The sequence below is a fragment of the Scomber scombrus genome, chromosome 4, assembly GCF_963691925.1.
Source record: "Scomber scombrus chromosome 4, fScoSco1.1, whole genome shotgun sequence".
In the NCBI taxonomy this organism is placed as follows: Eukaryota; Metazoa; Chordata; class Actinopteri; order Scombriformes; family Scombridae; genus Scomber; species Scomber scombrus.
The window spans coordinates 505,719-518,749 of NC_084973.1; positions in this window are offsets into that span (position 1 = coordinate 505,719).

The window sequence follows — 13,031 nt, forward strand, 5'->3', positions numbered from 1 at the left end:
CCTCTATGTCTCAGGGTTAAAGCGATGGTTCGGTGTAATTTCGACCTAGCGTCATATGCACCATGAGGTCTATCTAATCACCTCCTAAGCCCTTTTTTTCATTTGGTCGCAAAATAGTGGAGTTAGAGCCATCAGCCAAATGGCTTAGTACAGGCGCTAACGGAACCACCAGTGTATCTCGTAAATTACGACACTAATAATGCCTGGATTGTTATCAAACTTCTACAGTAGTACAAATAGGGTCTTTACTCATAAATCGATGCATTGGAAAGTTTGTAAGTACACCAGGAGTTTATTAAAATAACACTTACCTGATGGCTTTTACTCTGCTGCTACTGCTAAAGCTGTAAACATCGTCCAAATCTCACGCGATAACTGAAATACTGTGTGGTCGCACGAGATCCCGCACAGATCTCTAGATGTGCTGCACTCACTCACTCACTCACTCACTCTCACATACACACACACACACTCGCCCACTATCACACTCAGGGTGGGACGTGAGGTATCCACTGAGGTTAAGGTGAACTTAAGGTTTATAAACAACTTGTTCAGCAGAGAGGCAGCCACACAGGTCACCATTTCTGACGGTCACAGATTTTGGTGTAACACCGGTTAAAACAAGGGAAAATATGCATAAATATATGCATACTTGCATAACATATTACATTTTTCTGAGGTAATGAGTATACACATTTTCCTCTATCATCGACCATCCTTACCAAGATTTAGACGTTTTTTTCTTAGATTTTTGTTTTTAACAGTTTTCATTAGCAACTAGATCATACATATGAACATACTACGTGTGTCATAGCCTATATAAACATTTTTCTGAAATCCCATTAACAATATATATTGACTTTGTTAACCAGTGGTGTGTCATCATGCATTATCTCATTTTAAAAAACTGTCTTGTGTAACCCTCGGTTACCAAAACTGAAAAAAAGTAATTGGATAACTTAGAAAATGTATTAAAGAAAAGTGTATTTATGTGGGTTTAATTTTAATAATAAAATTAATTAATAAAAAAAATAATAATTAATTTTAAATTGTATTTAGATAAGACAACTGTTATAAATAACCGCTGTACCAGAGACTATATAAGCCTGTGTCACCCAGCTGTCAAGGCAGCAGCTGATCCAGATACCCAGACAAATACAGCAGAACCCAGAGTGATTGATCAAAGAGCGATAAACCTGGAGCAGTCACCCTACTGCTGCTCTTCTGCCGTATTAAAATCCCGGTGAGTTTGAATATAAACCAATTTGTTGTAAATATAGCAATATTCATTTAAAAGAAGAAGAAACAAAAAGAAAAAACGTTAGCGCTAGCCGTGCTAGCGTTAGCAGCGGTTAGCCACCACTGATGTTGATAACCGTTGGTGGCTGTTGATAACCGTGGGTGCTAACGGTCCTAACGTTAGCGGAAGTTAGCAACTGCTAGCATTGGTTTATAGCCGTTGGTGCTAACAACGCTAATTGTGAATTAATAACTGATTAGTAGCTATTTTGAGTTGTGTCTATGGAAATCAATTTGTATATAAGTCAATGTTAGAGTTTTATTAGTTGTACTGTAATTATCATTGTATATATCTTAAGCTAGATTGATATAACCTGTTTGTAATTCTGTTATTTTTAATGTGTCAATGATTGAAAAGAAAACATGATAAGATAAGGAAGAAAGCAAGTTTAATTTTGTTTAGTTTATTAAAATTTCAATCAAATGATAATTTGTAAATATAGAACAAGAGTGATTTTGGAGAAAAAAAAGTATTTGAGCTGTGTAGTGATTATTATTATTTTTTGGCTTTGTGGTTACAAGGCCAGGTCCTCATCCTCATCTTCATCCTCGTCCTTGTCATCATCCTCCTCGCCCTCATCATCCTTGTCATCCCCTCCATCCTCATCATCCTCGTCATCCCTTCCATCCTTGTCATCCCCTGCATCTTCGTGATCATCATCTGCACCACAGATTCTTCAGCTCGGCTGGTTCCAGTAGGGACATTACATTAGGGCTGAAGTGGCGAGCCAACCCTGAACCAGTAGAAACGTTTGTTTTGTTTTGTTTCTTTTATTGATACTTAAGTTTTTTTTTTATATTGTTATTGTTGTTATTATTTTGTTAGCATTTTATTTTGTTGAATTAGAAAGGGAAAAATAGGGTTGAACGAACCACCTGTTGGGTAGAGACCAAAATAGAAATAAATAGTTTAATTATAGCTTAATTAGTAAAAAGACTAAACAAAGACATTTTAATCATTTAAATTTAGCACTTAATACTAAAATAATTAACAATAATTAGATACTCACCCGACAGGTGGATTCCAGATTGTATGTAAAGAAAAGAGGGAAAAGACTTTATTTTTGTATTTATTTATTTTTATATATGTGGTAGTGTCATTGTTATGTCTGGTAAATGTTGTTATTTTGAGAAAAGAGGGAGAAAAAAGAACTGATTAATGAAATAAATAAATTGTGTATTTACCTTTTAATCATAACAGTTTGTGTTTGGTGTCCAGTTGCTTTTCGATGCCCATTTCTCCTGAGTGAATTTAGACTTCTGAGACGCTGGTCCAAATTGTATGTGAGTCCTCTCTTGTGTTATAGACAGGCTATCTAATTTTAAAGAAAGTCTACTTCTGGTTGTTACACTTGACTATACAGCAGTGCTCATACTTTTTGATTAACCCTTTTATGCCTATATATGCATATATTTCAATTATGTACAAATAAACAAATATATTGCTGCTTCACTTTCTTACCTACCTGCTAGCATTACCATGCTAATAAAATACCTACCTATCTAACAGAAACTCAATTACAATTCTCATTTACATACACCATCTCATTCACACATGGCCTAACATATCCTTGGTTATGTGGATCTAATTTCAAACAACTATCTGATGCAACTACACTCATGGATTATAATTTACTCAACAGCATAAAAAACGCATTTGAAATATTTACTTTTCAGCTGAGCGCCGTGACAACTATCACCACCGAAAGAGACTGAAGAAGACATTGGAACCACCTCAGGTTACAGGTACTCATACTTTCTGATTGCCCCAGCTGATTCATCCAACAGTAACAACATTAACGATGATAATTTACATACACAATCTTATTCACAAATGGCCTAATATGGCTTTCGTTATGTGGATCTAATTTTAAACAACTATCTGACTCTACTATACTCATGGATTATCATTCAGTCAACTGCATAAAAGCCACATTTGAAATATTTACTTTTCAGCTGAGCACTGTGAGGACAGTCAGCAACAAATGAGACTGAAGAGATCATTGGAGACACCTGCAGCTACATGTACTCATACTTTCCAATTAACCCTTTCAGACATTTGCCCATAACCAACATGTGGCTCCTGGTTATGTATATTTAATTTCAGACAACATTCTGACTTTTAAGGTCAACAACGAATGGCAGCTCAGCGGTGGAAAACAACAGACAAAACCAGAAAGAGGAATCAAAACTTCAGAAGAGCATGGACAGCTCCACACCAAGTCACACATGCAGTTCCATTTGATACACCTCACATGGATTTAGTCTGCATTTCCTGCACTGCTGTTATGTTCCCTTGGGAGACATATAATTGCATGTATTATATAAATTCTATATAAAGATGTTCTGTCAACAATCCCTAAACCTTTGTATGTCAAGTTCTCCTTTTGGTTTCTTATTTACTCTTTACCTTATATGTAGTCACATACATTTCTATCATTCACTTGATCTCTGTGCCTCATCAGTGGGCGGGGGGGTTGCCAGGGCACAAGTGTGTTTGGGACACATACTGTGACCTTCATATACAAATATACATTCTTCTCACTGCTTTAAGCTATGAGCGTGTGTCTTTTGGAAAATAAACATGCTGCAGCGCCCAACAGGCGCATTGTTCTAGTTTTTAGGAACTGGAACAATGCAGGATGTCTTCCACAAGGTGTCCACCTTCCGAAGGGATGGAAACCAAAATGAAAAAAAATAAATAAATAAAAATAAATTACGTTGCTGGAAGATGACTTTCTAGAATTTTGGAAAGCAATGGTAATTTTGAAATTGTATTGTAATAGTGTGGTTAAGATCACGCTTTTTGGTAAGTGGTTGCACAACTGCATGTTCAAAAAACGGTGGTACTTGACCGGAAATAAGGGAACGATTTATAAATGACAAAATGTATGAATGACAAGCAAACCTCTTTCGAGAGAGGAATAGTGTCAAGCAGATAGTAAAACGATACTGCATCTCCCTGTCTCCCTCCCCTCTCTGTGATGATTTGCCTTTCACTCTGTCTTTGAGTGAAGCCAGTCACAACATTAATAGAAACATTTGATTTCTGAAGTGGTGAGACAGCATTTCGTCAGACATGACAGAGAAAAATGTAGTTAAAGTAGTGGTTTGGGCCCTCTGACTGCGATAATATGACATAATTAGAGGTGGAGCTGGTTTCAAAATACATCAAGATGGACCATACATCATCATAAATCAGCTGTCAGCAGGTGTCCTAACCCGTTGCAAGAAACAGAAAAGTTGTTTTCCTTTTCCACTACGACAGTTTCAGTAATAGTTTGGCCAATGAGCCATTGCTGGATGTTTACATTTCTCAAAATAAAAGACCAAAATGGTATTTTCTACCTTTCTTTTTTTCTTCTTTCTGCGGTACCAAAAATGTACCGAACTAGGATTCCAAATCCGAGGTACATGCCAAACTGTGAATTTTGTGTACACCCCTAGTATTTATTAATGCTTCCACCAAACTGCAAGTCAAATTGGTGATGTTAAATAGGAGATGACTGATAATGATGACAGAGGACTTACATTTCTGACAGGTATGAAAGTATATCCCATGTCAGTTGTTGTGCTCACACTGGGCTCAGTCAGAACTATCAAAGTATTTATGCTGTCAAGTTTCAACAGAAAATCACATCCCAGTCCTGTGTTGCTTTTCCTCCAGTATAATAATCCCTTATTTCAATGCATGTGGCATCTTGGGTTTTTGCACACATTCACTCAGCAGAAGGGTATAATCGCAAAATTGATGGACATACGATTCAAGAGCTATAACACATTCTTCTCAAGTAATTTTCCCCTGACAGCTGATAGGTAATTTTCAGGTTGGTCCATTCAGAGGTTGACCAGAGCTGCGGTTAGGACAGCATATGATAAAGACTGTGTTAATACCTGTTTTTCCTGTCCTAATTCCTCAAATCCATTTGATTGTCATCGACCTCTGACTGTGTGAGAGAAGCAGCCTGAAGAAATACAGAGATTATAATTATGTTATATACAATTAAACAGATGTCACTGCTCTTGAAGAACAAGTATAGGTACATTCATTTTGATCTGCTGAGGTTTTATTTATTTACTTCATTAGGAACTATATTAAATGCTACCATCGTAAATACTACTCTTGAAAGAGTTTCCAAAGGTCAGTAGACAAGACAATATAGATTATTGTCTTAACTTCTCTTTATACTCAGTGTTTATTTGTGTAACTGTACCCTGCTAACCTGCCTGTAATGGTTGAGGACCAAAAGTAAGCTTTGATTAGTTAGCTGAATAGTAGACCAGTGTCTAGGTTCGTGGAGGTAAATCAAAATATATCCAAACAATAAGGACTATATCACACCCGAAATTAAACAATGCATACGACGAAAGCAGCTCCTTTTGAGCAGCCTTAAGATCAGAGAGGCACGGGAGCAGCACAGCCTGCGGGTTAGGGAAGCTTTCTCAAAGAAGAACTCTCATCAGCTCTGGGATGCAGTTAAGGACATGACAAATTTGAACTGTAATAACGGGGAAGTACTGCATGTAATGAATGAATTGGAGACAGCAAATGACTTTAATCATTTTTATATGAGATTTGACTATGAAGCAAATAGAGCCTTGGAGGAGTGCAATAGCGTACTGTGTACAATACCATGTGACCCATCAAACAGAATTGTGATTAACCCAGAAGGGGTTGCTAGGATATTCAGGGGGTTACAGAAAGCCAGCGGGGCCAGATGGTATATCTGCCCTTCTCCTTAACGTTTTGCTGCTGAGTTAACTCCAGCATGGAGCCCTCTATTTCAGCTTTCTGTTAATAAGCACACTATCCTAAAATATTGGAAGAAAACAATTATTATCCCAGTCCCTAAGAAACCTTGTCCAAAGGACAAGAATGACTGTAGACCTGTTGCTTCAACATCTACAGTTATGAAAGCCTTTGAGCGTATAATGGTTGAGAATCTAAGACGAGAGGTACAACACCTCTTGGATCCTTACCAATATGCCTACCAGAACAGTAGGGGCACGGATGATGCTTTAAACACCACAACACATCTCATACTAAAACACCTTGAAAACTCAAAGGCTTATGCTAGACTGTTATTTATTAATTTTACTTCTGCTTTTAACACAATTCTCCCCCAGATTCTTTAAAAAAAGCTGAAACATATGGAGGTCAACCCCTATGTTATCAAGTGGTATTTTTCTTTCCTGACTGGTAGGCAACAGCAAATTAGAGTTAACTCCACTCTCTCTCACACACAGGACATAAGCATAGGGGCCCCAAGGGGTGTGTAAGCTCCCCCATCCTTTTAACATTATACACTAATAACTGTAGAAGCCAGCACAGTGATAACTACGTCATTAAGTTCTCTGATACAGCCTTACTTAGCCTTTTGTTTGCACAGTCAGATACCACCATGTAGCATTCAGAGATACAACGTTTAGTGTCATGGTGTGATGGTCACAACCTCATCTTAAATGTGACAAATACTAAAGAGATGGTTTTTGACCCCAGGGGTGTGGGAGATCATAGCCCGGTGTGTTTGAAGGACCAGAATGTTGGACAAGTCTCACAGTTTAAGTACTTGGGTATTCATTTAGATTTTCAGTTACAGTGGGTCTATCATGTGGATTATGTTTGTTCAAGGATTTATCAATGTCAACTTCTTGCGAAGACTTAGGGTCCATGGCGTGGATAAAAACATCATGCTGCTGTTTTATAGAGCTTATATTGAGTCCATCATTCGCTAGAGCGAACTAGCTAGAGCACAACTCCAGATCATTGTTAAAAGAGCAAGGAAAATAATGTTCACTACCCCCATCCTCTTTACATGAGATTTTTGAGGAGGCAGTTAAGAGACAGGGCCTTAAGATTTCCTCTGACCCAACCCATGTCCTAAACAAAGAGTATGAGTTGTTGCCTTCAGGCAAAAGATATAGGCTTCCCACATGCAAACTAAACAGGTATAAGTTCTCTTAAGTACCATTATCAATCAAGCTACTCAATAATAATATTAGGGATGATATGACCGGTGGGTGGGTGGGATTTCGTGCAATAGTCTCCACAGTGTACTGTGAATCAATGTATGTATTTTTTTATTTTATTTTTATCATTCATTTATTTATTTATACTGTAGTGTGTGTGTGTGTGTGTGTGTGTGTGTGTGTGTGTGTGTGTATGTGTGCGTGCGCGCGCACCTGTGAATGTGCATGTGTGTGGGGATGGGTGAAGGGAGGGTAGAGCATTGTGCTACTGTACAGTGACTGTAATCTGTGTGTTGATGTGAGACGCCGGGACTTTCTTTTCGTATGCCCAAGATGAATTTCTCTTGAGAGACAATAAAGATTAATCTATCAAAAAATGCTGTGAAATATCAAAATGTAATTCCAGCTTTCAACTTCAATTCAGTTTCCTTGTGGCAATACATGAAACAGTTGATTGGTTCTGCGCAGTTTCTGTCAAGTCATATAGTTTTGTCAGTGGATCCTTTAGGTTTCAATCGTCTTGTAGTCAAAGAGTTTATTCAAGTTTCAATAAGTCTTTTGTTCTCCTATTTGTAACAAGTCAAAATCAGGTTGAGGTCATGTCAAATCCTACCACACCGGTGAACTTGTGCAAAGAAGAAGGAATGGATGAGTTCCCTCTCTGATGAATGAAGCAATCAGTTTTCACAGTGGCTCGCCATCCCCCTCATCAGGGAGAAAATACAGTTTCCAGAATCCAAGGAAGATTCTCGTAGTATGAAAAACCTTACCTGCATAACGATATAAAACCCTTATTGTTTACAGTTATAACATTTCAATCACTTATGGCCATATCTCAGATTAAATCTAATTTCTCAGAAAACAATAGATACAATCTTATTGTTCTTTGATAACAATAGCTTTAACTCACATAAGATGAAATATGTTTTTAAACCACATTAAATTAATTATTACATGAAATTATGATTACAAATTATATTAACAGTGAATTATTATTATTATATATATGTATATATATACACACATATATATATGTCATGAACTTAAATACAATTCAATATTAAAGCTGCGAGCAGCGTTGGGCGGGACCTCGCCCCCTGCGCAAGTCGGGCCGTGGCGAAGCGGAAAGGTTTCTGTCAGGTGCATTTAGACGCATTCAGACCCGGAATTTATTGGACACTGCAATAAGTAGATACACGTTACACACACGATCTCTCTCTCTGTCTGTGTAGACATTTAGACTGAGCAACTGAAATGAACTGCCACTTTGATGAGTCAAACAGGAGAGGAACTTATTTCCAGTGAAACCTGTAGATATGTTTGTAGTTCATGCTCATGTAAATGAGTTTTGGTTTGATCTTTCTACGACATTCCTATCAGGCGTAGTGGCCGTTTTACTGTTTCTAGGTGGCGCTAGAGAGTTCGACATTGTTTGTTTTTCCATTTTATTGAACTTATGGCCAGACCTGATGTGCATTCCACATTTGGTGAGTTTTGGAGCAGGTTTAGGGGGTCAAATTAAGGCGCAAAGAGGCGGCTGAAGAAATGTAATAATAAACGGCACACTAAGACCACAAATGAACCTGGCTGAGCCAGCTGCATACACACACACAGTCGTTGCCATGGTAGTTAACGACTGGAGAGCATGAGAACAGAGCATGCACAGACAGCAGGCAGAGTACGGATTGAATGGGAGAGGAACAGGGTGCACATGTGGGGCCGCAGATCAAAAAGTATAAAACATAGCCAGACCAAATTACACACATCTATAGATGAGACTTGTGGCTACATTTTGTCCTGGAGCATGTTTAGGTGGTCAAATTTAGGGTCAAAGTGGCATTAGACTCTCCTCCAATTCATTGTCTATGGGAGCGTTTTGGCGAGGGTTTTTGGGCACTTGACCTTGAGGATGCATCTCATTAACATGAGGATGCAACTCATTAACATGTGAGGATGCACCTCATTAACATGAGGAAGCATCTCATTGACATGAGGATGCACCTCATTACCATCTCATTAACATGAGGATGCATCTCATTAACATGAGGAAGCATCTCATTAACATGAGGAAGCATCTCATTAACATGAGGATGCATCTCATTGACATCTGCATCATCATTAACATGAGGATGCATCTCATTAACATGAGGAAGCATCTCATTAACATCTGCATCCTCATTAACATGAGGATGCACCTCATTAACATGAGGAAGCACCTCATTAACGTGAGGATGCACCTCATTAACGTGAGGATGCATCTCATTAACATGTGAGGATGCATCTCATTAACATGAGGATGCACCTCATTAACATGAGGATGCACCTCATTAACATGAGGATGCATCTCATTAACATGTGAGGAAGCATCTCATTAACATGAGGATGCATCTCATTAACATGTGAGGAAGCATCTCATTAACATGAGGATGCATCTCATTAACGTGAGGCTGCACCTCATCAACATGAGGAAGCATCTCATTAACATGAGGATGCACATCATTAACATGAGGAAGCATCTCATTAACATGAACATGCATCTCATTAACATCTTCATCATCATTAACATGAGGATGCATGTCATTAACATCTGCATCCTCATTAACATGAGGAAGCACCTCATTAACGTGAGGATGCATCTCATTAACGTGAGGATGCATCTCATTAACGTGAGGATGCATCTCATTAACATGTGAGGAAGCATCTCATTAACATGAGGAAGCATCTCATTAACATGAGGATGCACCTCATTAACATGAGGATGCACCTCATCAACATGTGAGGAAGCATCTCATTAACATGAGGATGCATCTCATCAACATGTGAGAATGCATCTCATTAACATGAGGATGCACCTCATTAACATGAGGATGCATCTCATTAACATGTGAGGAAGCATCTCATTAACATGAGGATGCACCTCATCAACATGTGAGGAAGCGTCTCATTAAAATGAGGATGCATCTCATTAACATCTGCATCATCATTAACATGAGGATGCACCTCATTAACATGAGGAAGCATCTCATTAACATCTGCATCATCATTAACGTGAGGATGCACCTCATTAACGTGAGGATGCATCTCATTAACATGTGAGGAAGCATCTCATTAACATGAGGATGCACCTCATTAACATGAGGATGCATCTCATTAACATGTGAGGAAGCATCTCATTAACATGAGGATGCATCTCATTAACATGAGGATGCACCTCATCAACATGTGAGGAAGCATCTCATTAACATGAGGATGCACCTCATTAACATGAGGAAGCATCTCATTGACATGAGGATGCATCTCATTAACATGTGAGGATGCACCTCATTAACGTGAGGAAGCATCTCATTAACATGTGAGGATGCATCTCATTAACATGAGGATGCACCTCATTAACATGAGGAAGCATCTCATTAACATGTGAGGAAGCATCTCATTAACATGAGGATGCATCTCATTAACATGTGAGGATGCACCTCATTAACATGAGGAAGCATCTCATTAACATGAGGAAGCATCTCATTAACATGAGGATGCATCTCATTAACATGAGTAAGCATCTCATTAACATGAGGATGCACCTCATTAACATGAGGATGCATCTCATTAACATGAGGAAGCATCTCATTAACATGAGGATGCACCTCATTAACATGAGGATGCACCTCATTAACATGAGGAAGCACCTCATTAACACGAGGATGCATCTCATTATCATGTGAGGATGCACCTCATTAACATGTGAGGATGCACCTCATTAACATGAGGAAGTATCTCATTAACATGAGAATGCATCTCATTAACATGAGGATGCACCTCATCAACATGAGGATGCATCTCATTAACATGTGAGGATGTGTTGGACTTTGGGCAACTGTATGTGATGTTGCTGTTGGTGTTTCCATGGTAACGTGTGTGTGTGTTTGTGTGTGTGTGTGTAGGTCCGGCTCACATGTCTCAGATGTCTCGGAGGACAACCGGTAAGCTGAGTGATGAAGATGATGAAGAAGATGATGACGTGTGTCTAACGTGTTTTTCTGTCTCAGGCTCACATTAATCACATCATGGGCGTCTGATCAGCTGATCACATCATGGGCGTCTGATCAGCTGATCACTCCTCAGGACGAAGACCAAGCCTCACAAACCGTCCAGTTTCTTCTTCAGGTGTTTTTGTAAAGTGTTCACTCCTATCTGATGATGTCACGGTCAAAGGTCAAGATAACGTCCCACGTACTCGCATCCGCTCCGTCGTCATGGAGACCATGATGGGATTAACACGTGAAATGTGATTGGTTTAAAAATCTGTGTCCGGATTCACGTAGAACAGCTTGAAACACAGACCTGCAGGACAGTGAGACGATACATATGTGTGCCACATTTTGTTCGTCTACGTCAATCTGGAGGGAGGGGCTCGATTTCCTTAATCTTCTATGGGGTGCAGTACCCCCATTTGGCCAGCAGTTCCTGTTAAATGACGAAACGGCAAAATTCCTCACATCGCCACGAAGCAACCCAATACCTAATCAGAAAGTTTTTGATAACTTTTCATCATTCATATTGCTAACGGACCTAAGTTAGCTCTAGATAATTACCTAGTGTTGGGTAACCTGTGCATAAATAATGCCAGATCTCTCGTGATTGGCGCTTTTTCCATATTTGGTAAAATGTACAGTTTATCAGAATGTAACTTTCCGCTGTAACAACCCGTCCACTCACGTTACTATGTGTGTGTGCATTGTCTTGGTCATCAATATTGTATTGCGCGTTCGTGGAAGTAGAAGGGAAGGGAGTGCAGGGGTGATACATAGGAGGGAGGAGGGGTTGTTGCTGTTCAAGTTTTTTCAAAGTGCTGTGTGAAATGCAAGAAAGGTAAGAGTAGCTTTAATTTACGTGTGTTTTTGTCAGTTGATGTGTGTCGCAGGAAATGGATGAGCTTTAGGGACACACATATGAGAGAAAAAAGTAAGTGATCACAGCCATGGTTGATGATTGAAGAAGCAATGTTGTTGTTATCTAGTGAAAATGGTTGGGCTCGCTACTTGCACGATGGCGCGAATTGGTCAAGCGTCCAAACTCGAGCGAGTAGCGTGACGGATTCTTGTTTGTCGCGCGAGTAATTTGCGTTCTTCGCGATTGGTGTGATCGCCCCATAACAGAAGAACAGATGGTTCACACCTATCATAACACAATACTTGTGTGCCCATAGAAAGAGTTAATGGTTGCCGTCAATACAGCTGTGGCTCAGTAAGGTAGAGTGGGTCGTCCAAAAATTGGAAGATTAGTGGTTTGATTCCTCCAGTCCACTGCGTCATTGGGCAAGATACTGAACCGAACTGTGAATGTGTGTATGAATGTTGGGTCCCCCTGATGAGCAGGTTAGCACCTTGTGTTGCAGCCTCTACAATAAGTGTATGGATGTGTGTGAATGGGTGAATGTGACATGTAGTGTAAAAGTGCTTTGAGTGGTTGAAGACTACAAAAAGTGCTATGTAATTACAGTCCATTTACCTTTTGCCATTTATACTGACAATGAAAAAGTCCCTTTCAAACGTGATTGATAAGGGACAAAATCCATAGCCCTTGGTCTGGGTTAAAATGCGTTCTAAAGTTCAGGTGAAATGAGACAACGTCTGTGAGGTAGTTCCGGCAGCCCAACTCAAATTGCCGCTCCACTCACATGCCACACTCCCATTACTGTAACATACAGACAGGACAAATTAAAGGAAAAACAGCATAACGTTTCTCAGTATGGTGTTGGGCCACCA